A 12,919-nucleotide genomic window follows, 5' to 3' on the forward strand; every position below is an offset into this window, starting at 1 on the left:
ATCGTCACATTGGTCGCATTTCTCTCTGAAACGGTTACATTTATGGTCTGCCAGCCCTTGTCGCGTGCTGGGTTATGTGGGGACAATACAAGCAGCACAGTAGAACACAGGAGAAGCATCTAAGTTGATGCAATCGCCCAGTAAGAAGAGCTACATTTATAGTTTTAGCTATCGATTATTGAATTATTGGTCGGTTTGGTGCCTTGGACATGACCGAGGACCTTAAGATTTTGCATGAACCGAGGACTGGCAGCCACGTATCACGACAAAATGTGGAAAGTGTTAATATGTAGTAAAAACCTTAGAAAATCTCCGTGTTTCGTCATTCACCATCGAATCGATATAACACGAGATCGTCACATTGGTCGCATTTCTCTCTGAAACGGTTACATTTATGGTCTGCCAGCCCTTGTCGCGTGCTGCGGTATGTGGGGACAATACAAGCAGCACAGTAGAACACAGGAGAAGCATCTAAGTTGATGCAATCGCCCAGTAAGAAGAGCTACATTTATAGTTATAGTTATCGATTATTGAATTATTGGTCGGTTTGGTGCCTTGGACATGACCGAGGACCTTAAGATTTTGCATGAACCGAGGACTGGCAGCCACGTAACACGAGAAAATGTGAAAAGTGTTAATATGTAGTAAAAACCTTAGAAAATCTCCGTGTTTCGTCATTCACCATCGAATCGATATAACGCGAGATCGTCACATTGGTCGCATTTCTCTCTGAAACGGTTACATTTATGGTCTGCCAGCCCTTGTCGCGTGCAGCGGCATGTGGGGACAATACAAGCAGCACAGTAGAACACAGGAGAAGCATCTAAGTTGATGCAATCGCCCAGTAAGAAGAGCTACATTTATAGTTTTAGTTATCGATTATTGAATTATTGGTCGGTTTGTTGCCTTCGACATGACCGAGGACCTTAAGATTTTGCATGAACCGAGGACTGGCAGCCACGTAACACGAGAAAATGTGAAAAGTGTTAATATGTAGTAAAAACCTTAGAAAATCGCCGTGTTTCGTCATTCACCATCGAATCGATATAACGCGAGATCGTCACACTGGTCGCATTTCTCTCTGAAACGGTTACATTTATGGTCTGCCAGCCCTTGTCGCGTGCTGCGGTATGTGGGGACATTACAAGCAGCCCAGTAGAACACAGGAGAAGCATCTTAGTTGATGCAATCGCCCAGTAAGAAGATCTACATTTATAGTTTATTTATCGATTATCGAATTATTGGTCGGTTTGGTGCCTTGGACATGACCTAGGACCTTAAGATTTTGCATGAACCGAGGACTGGCAGCCACGTAACACGAGAAAATGTGAAAAGTGTTAATATGTAGTAAAAACCTTAGAAAATCTCCGTGTTTCGTCATTCACCATCGAATCGATATAACGCGAGATCGTCACATTGGTCGCATTTCTCTCTGAAACGGTTACATTTATGGTCTGCCAGCCCTTGTCGCGTGCTGCGGTATGTGGGGACAATACAAGCAGCACAGTAGAACACAGGAGAAGCATCTAAGTTGATGCAATCGCCCAGTAAGAAGAGCTACATTTATAGTTTTAGTTATCGATTATTGAATTATTGGTCGGTTTGGTGCCTTGGACATGACCGAGGACCTTAAGATTTTGCATGAACCGAGGACTGGCAGCCACGTAACACGACAAAATGTGAAAAGTGTTAATATGTAGTAAAAACCTTAGAAAATCTCCGTGTTTCGTCATTCACCATCGAATCGATATAACGCGAGATCGTCACATTGGTCGCATTTCTCTCTGAAACGGTTACATTTATGGTCTGCCAGCCCTTGTCGCGTGCTGCGGTATGTGGGGCCAATACAAGCAGCACAGTAGAACACAGGAGAAGCATCTAAGTTGATGCAATCGCCCAGTAAGAAGAGCTACATTTATAGTTTTAGTTATCGATTATTGAGTTATTGGTCGGTTTGGTGCCTTGGACATGACCCAGGACCTTAAGATTTTGCATGAACCGAGGACTGGCAGCCACGTAACACGAGAAAATGTGAAAAGTGTTAATATGTAGTAAAAACCTTAGAAAATCTCCGTGTTTCGTCATTCACCATCGAATCGATATAACGCGAGATCGTCACATTGGTCGCATTTCTCTCTGAAACGGTTACATTTATGGTCTGCCAGCCCTTGTCGCGTTCTGCGGTATGTGGGGACAATACAAGCAGCAGAGTAGAACACAGGAGAAGCATCTAAGTTGATGCAATCGCCCAGTAAGAAGAGCTACATTTATAGTTTTAGTTATCGATTATTGAATTATTGGTCTGTTTGGTGCCTTGGACATGACCGAGGACCTTACGATTTTGCATGAACCGAGGACTGGCAGCCACGTAACACGAGAAAATGTGAAAAGTGTTAATATGTAGTAAAAACCTTAGAAAATCTCCGTGTTTCGTCATTCACCATCGAATCGATATAACGCGAGATCGTCACATTGGTCGCATTTCTCTCTGAAACGGTTACATTTATGGTCTGCCAGCCCTTGTCGCGTGCTGCGGTATGTGGGGACAATACAAGCAGCACAGTAGAACACAGGAGAAGCATCTAAGTTGATGCAATCGCCCAGTAAGAAGAGCTACATTTATAGTTTTAGTTATCGATTATTGAATTATTGGTCGGTTTGGTGCCTTGGACATGACCGAGGACCTTAAGATTTTGCATGAACCGAGGACTGGCAGCCACGTAACACGTGAAAATGTGAAAAGTGTTAATATGTAGTAAAAACCTTAGAAAATCTCCGTGTTTCGTCATTCACCATCGAATCGATATAACGCGAGATCGTCACATTGGTCGCATTTCTCTCTGAAACGGTTACATTTATGGTCTGCCAGCCCTTGTCGCGTGCTGCGGTATGTGGGGACAATACAAGCAACACAGTAGAACACAGGAGAAGCATCTAAGTTGATGCAATCGCCCAGTAAGAAGAGCTACATTTATAGTTTTAGTTATCGATTATTTAATTATTGGTCGGTTTGCTGCCTTGGACACGACCTAGGACCTTAAGATTTTGCATGAACCGAGGACTGGCAGCCACGTAACACGAGAAAATGTGAAAAGTGTTAATATGTAGTAAAAACCTTAGAAAATCTCCGTGTTTCGTCATTCACTTTCGAATCGATATATCGCGAGATCGTCACATTGGTCGCATTTCTCTCTGAAACGGTTACATTTATGGTCTGCCAGCCCTTGTCGCGTGCTGCGGTATGTGGGGACAATACAAGCAGCACAGTAGAACACAGGAGAAGCATCTTAGTTGATGCAATCGCCCAGTAAGAAGAGCTACATTTATAGTTTATTTATCGATTATCGAATTATTGGTCGGTTTGGTGCCTTGGACATGACCGAGGACCTTAAGATTTTACATGAACCGAGGACTGGCAGCCACGTAACACGAGAAAATGTGAAAAGTGTTAATATGTAGTAAAAACCTTAGAAAATCTCCGTGTTTCGTCATTCACCATCGAATCGATATATCGCGAGATCGTCACATTGGTCGCATTTCTCTCTGAAACGGTTACATTTATGGTCTGCCAGCCCTTGTCGCATGCTGGGTTATGTGGGGACAATACAAGCAGCACAGTAGAACACAGGAGAAGCATCTAAGTTGATGCAATCGCCCAGTAAGAAGAGCTACATTTATAGTTTTAGCTATCGATTATTGAATTATTGGTCGGTTTGGTGCCTTGGACATGACCTAGGACCTTAAGATCTTGCATGAACCGAGGACTGGCAGCCACGTAACACGAGAAAATGTGAAAAGTGTTAATATGTAGTAAAACCTTAGAAAATCTCCGTGTTTCGTCATTCACCATCGAATCGATATAACGCGAGATCGTCACATTGGTCGCATTTCTCTCTGAAACGGTTACATTTAGGGTCTGCCAGCCCTTGTCGCGTGCTGCGGTATGTGGGGACAATACAAGCAGCACAGTAGAACACAGGAGAAGCATCTAAGTTGATGCAATCACCCAGTAGGAAGAGCTACATTTATAGTTTTAGTTATCGATTATTGAATTATTGGTCGGTTTGGTGCCTTGGACATGACCGAGGACCTTAAGATTTTGCATGAACAGAGGACTGGCAGCCATGTAACACGAGAAAATGTGAAAAGTGTTAATATGTAGTAAAAACCTTAGAAAATCGCCGTGTTTCGTCATTCACCATCGAATCGATATAACGCGAGATCGTCACATTGGTCGCATTTCTCTCTGAAACGGTTACATTTATGGTCTGCCAGCCCTTGTCGCGTGCTGGGTTATGTGGGGACAATACAAGCAGCACAGTAGAACACAGGAGAAGCATCTAAGTTGATGCAATCGCCCAGTAAGAAGAGCTACATTTATAGTTTTAGTTATCGATTATTGAATTATTGGTCGGTTTGGTGCCTTGGGCATGACCTAGGACCTTAAGATTTTGCATGAACCGAGGACTGGCAGCCACGTAACACGAGAAAATGTGAAAAGTGTTAATATGTAGTAAAAACCTTAGAAAATCTCCGTGTTTCGTCATTCACCATCGAATCGATATAACGCGAGATCGTCACATTGGTCGCATTTCTCTCTGAAACGGTTACATTTATGGTCTGCCAGCCCTTGTCGCGTGCTGCGGTATGTGGGGACAATACAAGCAGCACAGTAGAACACAGGAGAAGCATCTTAGTTGATGCAATCGCCCTGTAAGAAGATCTACATTTATAGTTTATTTATCGATTATCGAATTATTGGTCGGTTTGGTGCCTTGGACATGACCAAGGACCTTAAGATTTTATATGAACCGAGGACTGGCAGCCACGTAACACGAGAAAATGTGAAAAGTGTTAATATGTAGTAAAAACCTTAGAAAATCTCCGTGTTTCGTCATTCACCATCGAATCGATATAACGCGAGATCGTCACATTGGTCGCATTTCTTATCTGAAACGGTTACATTTATGGTCTGCCAGCCCTTGTCGCGTGCTGCGGTATGTGGGGACAATACATGCAGCACAGTAGAACACAGGAGAAGCATCTAAGTTGATGCAATCGCCCAGTAAGAAGAGCTACATTTATAGTTTTAGTTATCGATTATTGAATTATTGGTCGGTTTGGTGCCTTGGACATGACCGAGGACCTTAAGATTTTGCATGAACCGAGGACTGGCAGCCACGTAACACGAGAAAATGTGAAAAGTGTTAATATGTAGTAAAAACCTTAGAAAATCTCCGTGTTTCGTCATTCACCATCGAATCGATATAACGCGAGATCGTCACATTGGTCGCATTTCTCTCTGAAACGGTTACATTTATGGTCTGCCAGCCCTTGTCGCGTGCTGCGGTATGTGGGGACAATACAAGCAGCACAGTAGAACACAGGAGAAGCATCTAAGTTGATGCAATCGCCCAGTAAGAAGAGCTACATTTATAGTTTTAGTTATCGATTATTGAATTATTGGTCGGTTTGGTGCCTTGGACATGACCGAGGACCTTAAGAGTTTGCATGAACCGAGGACTGGTACCCACGTAACTCGAGAAAATGTGAAAAGTGTTAATATGTAGTAAAAACCTTAGAAAATCTCCGTGTTTCGTCATTCACCATCGAATCGATATAACGCGAGATCGTAACATTGGTCGCATTTCTCTCTGAAACGTTTACATTTATGGTCTGCCAGCCCTTGTCGCGTGCTGCGGTATGTGGGGACAATACAAGCTCACAGTAGAACACAGGAGAAGCATCTAAGTTGATGCAATCGCCCAGTAAGAAGAGCTACATTTATAGTTTTAGTTATCGATTATTGAATTATTGGTTGGTTTGGTGCCTTGGACATGACCGAGGACCTTAAGATTTTGCATGAACCGACGACTGGCAGCCACGTAACACGAGAAAATGTGAAAAGTGTTAATATGTAGTAAAAACCTTAGAAAATCTCCGTGTTTCGTCATTCACCATCGAATCGATATAGCGCGAGATCGTCACATTGGTCGCATTTCTCTCTGAAACGGTTACATTTATTGTCTGCCAGCCCTTGTCGCGTGCTGCGGTATGTGGGGACAATACAAGCAGCACAGTAGAACACAGGAGAAGCATCTAAGTTGATGCAATCGCCCAGTAAGAAGAGCTACATTTATAGTTTTAGCTATCGATTATTGAATTATTGGTTGGTTTGGTGCCTTGGACATGACCGAGGACCTTAAGATTTTGCATGAACCGAGGACTGGCAGCCACGTAACACGAGAAAATGTGAAAAGTGTTAATATGTAGTAAAAACCTTAGAAAATCTCCGTGTTTCGTCATTCACCATCGAATCGATATGACGCGAGATCGTCACATTGGTCGCATTTCTCTCTGAAACGGTTACATTTATGGTCTGCCAGCCCTTGTCGCGTGCTGGGTTATGTGGGGACAATACAAGCAGCACAGTAGAACACAGGAGAAGCATTTAAGTTGATGCAATCGCCCAGTAAGAAGAGCTACATTTATAGTTTTAGTTATCGATTATTGAGTTATTGGTCGGTTTGGTGCCTTGGACATGACCTATGACCTTAAGATTTTGCATGAACCGAGGACTGGCAGCCACGTAACACGAGAAAATGTGAAAAGTGTTAATATGTAGTAAAAACCTTAGAAAATCTCCGTGTTTCGTCATTCACCATCGAATCGATATGACGCGAGATCGTCACATTGGTCGCATTTCTCTCTGAAACGGTTACATTTATGGTCTGCCAGCCCTTGTCGCGTGCTGCGGTATGTGGGGACAATACAAGCAGCACAGTAGAACACAGGAGAAGCATCTAAGTTGATGCAATCGCCCAGTAAGAAGAGTTACATTTATAGTTTATTTATCGATTATCGAATTATTGGTCGGTTTGGTGCCTTGGACATGACCGAGGACCTTAAGATTTTACATGAACCGAGGACTGGCAGCCACGTAACACGAGAAAATGTGAAAAGTGTTAATATGTAGTAAAAACCTTAGAAAATCTCCGTGTTTCGTCATTCACCATCGAATCGATATAACGCGAGATCGTCACATTGGTCGCATTTCTCTCTGAAACGGTTACATTTATGGTCTGCCAGCCCTTGTCGCGTGCTGCGGTATGTGGGGACAATACAAGCAGCACAGTAGAACACAGGAGAAGCATCTTAGTTGATGCAATCGCCCAGTAAGAAGAGCTACATTTATAGTTTATTTATCGATTATCGAATTATTGGTCGGTTTGGTGCCTTGGACATGACCGAGGACCTTAAGATTTTACATGAACCGAGGACTGGCAGCCACGTAACACGAGAAAATGTGAAAAGTGTTAATATGTAGTAAAAACCTTAGAAAATCTCCGTGTTTCGTCATTCACCATCGAATCGATATAACGCGAGATCGTCACATTGGTCGCATTTCTCTCTGAAACGGTTACATTTATGGTCTGCCAGCCCTTGTCGCGTTCTGCGGTATGTGGGGACAATACAAGCAGCACAGTAGAACACAGGAGAAGCATCTAAGTTGATGCAATCGCCCAGTAAGAAGAGCTACATTTATAGTTTTAGTTATCGATTATTGAATTATTGGTCGGTTTGGTGCCTTGGACATGACCGAGGACCTTAAGATTTTGCACGAACCGAGGACTGGCAGCCACGTAACACGAGAAAATGTGAAAAGTGTTAATATGTAGTAAAAACCTTAGAAAATCTCCGTGTTTCGTCATTCACCATCGAATCGATATAACGCGAGATCGTCACATTGGTCACATTTCTCTCTGAAACGGTTACATTTATGGTCTGCCAGCCCTTGTCGCGTGCTGCGGTATGTGGGGACAATACAAGCAGCACAGTAGAACACAGGAGAAGCATCTAAGTTGATGCAATCGCCCAGTAAGAAGAGCTACAATTATAGTTTTAGTTATCGATTATTGAATTATTGGTCGGTTTGGTGCCTTGGACATGACCTAGGACCTTAAGATTTTGCATGAACCGAGGACTAGCAGCCACGTAACACGAGAAAATGTGAAAAGTGTTAATATGTAGTAAAAACCTTAGAAAATCTCCGTGTTTCGTCATTCACCATCGAATCGATATAACGCGAGATCGTCACATTGGTCGCATTTCTCTCTGAAACGGTTACATTTATGGTCTGCCAGCCCTTGTCGCGTGCTGCGGTATGTGGGGACAATACAAGCAGCACAGTAGAACAGAGGAGAAGCATCTTAGTTGATGCAATCGCCCAGTAAGAAGAGCTACATTTATAGTTTTAGTTATCGATTATTGAATTATTGGTCGGTTTGGTGCCTTGGACATGACCTAGGACCTTAAGGTTTTGCATGAACCGAGGACTAGCAGCCACGTAACACGAGAAAATGTGAAAAGTGTTAATATGTAGTAAAAACCTTAGAAAATCTCCGTGTTTCGTCATTCACCATCGAATCGATATAACGCGAGATCGTCACATTGGTCGCATTTCTCTCTGAAACGGTTACATTTATGGTCTGCCAGCCCTTGTCGCGTGCTGCGGTATGTGGGGACAATACAAGCAGCACAGTAGAACAGAGGAGAAGCATCTTAGTTGATGCAATCGCCCAGTAAGAAGAGCTACATTTATAGTTTTAGTTATCGATTATCGAATTATTGGTCGGTTTGCTGCCTTGGACATGACCGAGGACCTTAAGATTTTGCATGAACCGAGGACTGGCAGCCACGTAACACGAGAAAATGTGAAAAGTGTTAATATGTAGTAAAAACCTTAGAAAATCTCCGTGTTTCGTCATTCACCATCGAATCGATATAACGCGAGATCGTCACATTGGTCGCATTTCTCTCTGAAACGGTTACATTTATGGTCTGCCAGCCCTTGTCGCGTGCTGCGGTATGTGGGGACAATACAAGCAGCACAGTAGAACACAGGAGAAGCATCTAATTTGATGCAATCGCCCAGTAAGAAGAGCTACATTTATAGTTTTAGCTATCGATTATTGAATTATTGGTCGGTTTGGTGCCTTGGACATGGCCGAGGACCTTAAGATTTTGCATGAACCGAGGACTGGCAGCCATGTATCACGAGAAAATGTGAAAAGTGTTAATATGTAGTAAAAACCTTAGAAAATCTCCGTGTTTCGTCATTCACCATCGAATCGATATAACGCGAGATCGTCACATTGGTCGCATTTCTCTCTGAAACGGTTACATTTATGGTCTGCCAGCCCTTGTCGCGTGCAGCGGTATGTGGGGACAATACAAGCAGCACAGTAGAACACAGGAGAAGCATCTTAGTTGATGCAATCGCCCAGTAAGAAGAGCTACATTTATAGTTTATTTATCGATTATCGAATTATTGGTCGGTTTGGCGCCTTGGACATGACCGAGGACCTTAAGATTTTGCATGAACCGAGGACTGGCAGCCACGTAACACGAGAAAATGTGAAAAGTGTTAATATGTAGTAAAAACCTTAGAAAATCTCCGTGTTTCGTCATTCACCATCGAATCGATATAACGCGAGATCGTCACATTGGTCGCATTTCTCTCTGAAACGGTTACATTTATGGTCTGCCAGCCCTTGTCGCGTGCTGCGGTATGTGGGGACAATACAAGCAGCACAGTAGAACAGAGGAGAAGCATCTTAGTTGATGCAATCGCCCAGTAAGAAGAGCTACATTTATAGTTTTAGTTATCGATTATCGAATTATTGGTCGGTTTGCTGCCTTGGACATGACCGAGGACCTTAAGATTTTGCATGAACCGAGGACTGGCAGCCACGTAACACGAGAAAATGTGAAAAGTGTTAATATGTAGTAAAAACCTTAGAAAATCTCCGTGTTTCGTCATTCACCATCGAATCGATATAACGCGAGATCGTCACATTGGTCGCATTTCTCTCTGAAACGGTTACATTTATGGTCTGCCAGCCCTTGTCGCGTGCTGCGGTATGTGGGGACAATACAAGCAGCACAGTAGAACACAGGAGAAGCATCTAAGTTGATGCAATCGCCCAGTAAGAAGAGCTACATTTATAGTTTTAGTTATCGATTATTGAATTATTGGTCGGTTTGGTGCCTTGGACATGACCTATGACCTTAAGATTTTGCATGAACCGAGGACTGGCAGCCATGTATCACGAGAAAATGTGAAAAGTGTTAATATGTAGTAAAAACCTTAGAAAATCTCCGTGTTTCGTCATTCACCATCGAATCGATATAACGCGAGATCGTCACATTGGTCGCATTTCTCTCTGAAACGGTTACATTTATGGTCTGCCAGCCCTTGTCGCGTGCAGCGGTATGTGGGGACAATACAAGCAGCACAGTAGAACACAGGAGAAGCATCTTAGTTGATGCAATCGCCCAGTAAGAAGAGCTACATTTATAGTTTATTTATCGATTATCGAATTATTGGTCGGTTTGGTGCCTTGGACATGACCGAGGACCTTAAGATTTTGCATGAACCGAGGACTGGCAGCCACGTAACACGAGAAAATGTGAAAAGTGTTAATATGTAGTAAAAACCTTAGAAAATCTCCGTGTTTCGTCATTCACCATCGAATCGATATAACGCGAGATCGTCACATTGGTCGCATTTCTCTCTGAAACGGTTACATTTATGGTCTGCCAGCCCTTGTCGCGTGCTGCGGTATGTGGGGACAATACAAGCAGCACAGTAGAACAGAGGAGAAGCATCTTAGTTGATGCAATCGCCCAGTAAGAAGAGCTACATTTATAGTTTTAGTTATCGATTATCGAATTATTGGTCGGTTTGCTGCCTTGGACATGACCGAGGACCTTAAGATTTTGCATGAACCGAGGACTGGCAGCCACGTAACACGAGAAAGTGTGAAAAGTGTTAATATGTAGTAAAAACCTTAGAAAATCTCCGTGTTTCGTCATTCACCATCGAATCGATATAACGCGAGATCGTCACATTGGTCGCATTTCTCTCTGAAACGGTTACATTTATGGTCTGCCAGCCCTTGTCGCGTGCTGCGGTATGTGGGGACAATACAAGCAGCACAGTAGAACACAGGAGAAGCATCTAAGTTGATGCAATCGCCCAGTAAGAAGAGCTACATTTATAGTTTTAGTTATCGATTATTGAATTATTGGTCGGTTTGGTGCCTTGGACATGACCTATGACCTTAAGATTTTGCATGAACCGAGGACTGGCAGCCACGTAACACGAGAAAATGTGAAAAGTGTTAATATGTAGTAAAAACCTTAGAAAATCTCCGTGTTTCGTCATTCACCATCGAATCGATATAACGCGAGATCGTCACATTGGTCGCATTTCTCTCTGAAACGGTTACATTTATGGTCTGCCAGCCCTTGTCGCGTGCTGCGGTATGTGGGGACAATACAAGCAGCACAGTAGAACACAGGAGAAGCATCTAAGTTGATGCAATCGCCCAGTAAGAAGAGCTACATTTATAGTTTTAGTTATCGAATATTGAATTATTGGTCGGTTTGGTGCCTTGGACATGACCTAGGACCTTAACATTTTACATGAACCGAGGACTGGCAGCCACGTAACACGAGAAAATGTGAAAAGTGTTAATATGTAGTAAAAACCTTAGAAAATCTCCGTGTTTCGTCATTCACCATCGAATCGATATAACGCGAGATCGTCACATTGGTCGCATTTCTCTCTGAAACGGTTACATTTATGGTCTGCCAGCCCTTGTCGCGTGCAGCGGTATGTGGGGACAATACAAGCAGCACAGTAGAACACAGGAGAAGCATCTTAGTTGATGCAATCGCCCAGTAAGAAGAGCTACATTTATAGTTTTAGTTATCGATTATTGAATTATTGGTCGGTTTGGTGCCTTGGACATGACCGAGGACCTTAAGATTTTGCATGAACCGAGGACTGGCAGCCACGTAACACGAGAAAATGTGAAAAGTGTTAATATGTAGTAAAAACCTTAGAAAATCTCCGTGTTTCGTCATTCACCATCGAATCGATATAACGCGAGATCGTCACATTGGTCGCATTTCTCTCTGAAACGGTTACATTTATGGTCTGCCAGCCCTTGTCGCGTGCTGCGGTATGTGGGGACAATACAAGCAGCACAGTAGAACACAGGAGAAGCATCTAAGTTGATGCAATCGCCCAGTAAGAAGAGCTACATTTATAGTTTTAGTTATCGATTATTGAATTATTGGTCGGTTTGGTGCCTTGGACATGACCGAGGACCTTAAGATTTTGCATGAACCGAGGACTGGCAGCCATGTAACACGAGAAAATGTGAAAAGTGTTAATATGTAGTAAAAACCTTAGAAAATCTCCGTGTTTCGTCATTCACCATCGAATCGATATAACGCGAGATCGTCACATTGGTCGCATTTCTCTCTGAAACGGTTCATTTATGGTCTGCCAGCCCTTGTCGCGTGCTGGGTTATGTGGGGACAATACAAGCAGCACAGTAGAACACAGGAGAAGCATCTAAGTTGATGCAATCGCCCAGTAAGAAGAGCTACATTTATAGTTTTAGTTATCGATTATTGAATTATTGGTCGGTTTGGTGCCTTGGACATGACCTAGGACCTTAAGATTTTGCATGAACCGAGGACTGGCAGCCACGTAACACGAGAAAATGTGAAAAGTGTTAATATGTAGTAAAAACCTTAGAAAATCTCCGTGTTTCGTCATTCACCATCGAATCGATATAACGCGAGATCGTCACATTGGTCGCATTTCTCTCTGAAACGGTTACATTTATGGTCTGCCAGCCCTTGTCGCGTGCTGCGGTATGTGGGGACAATACAAGCAGCACAGTAGAACACAGGAGAAGCATCTTAGTTGATGCAATCGCCCAGTAAGAAGATCTACATTTATAGTTTATTTATCGATTATCGAATTATTGGTCGGTTTGGTGCCTTGGACATGACCAAGGACCTTAAGATTTTACATGAACCGAGGACTGGCAGCCAC

The sequence above is a fragment of the Schistocerca nitens genome, chromosome 12 (assembly GCF_023898315.1).
Source record: "Schistocerca nitens isolate TAMUIC-IGC-003100 chromosome 12, iqSchNite1.1, whole genome shotgun sequence".
NCBI lineage: Eukaryota > Metazoa > Arthropoda > Insecta > Orthoptera > Acrididae > Schistocerca > Schistocerca nitens.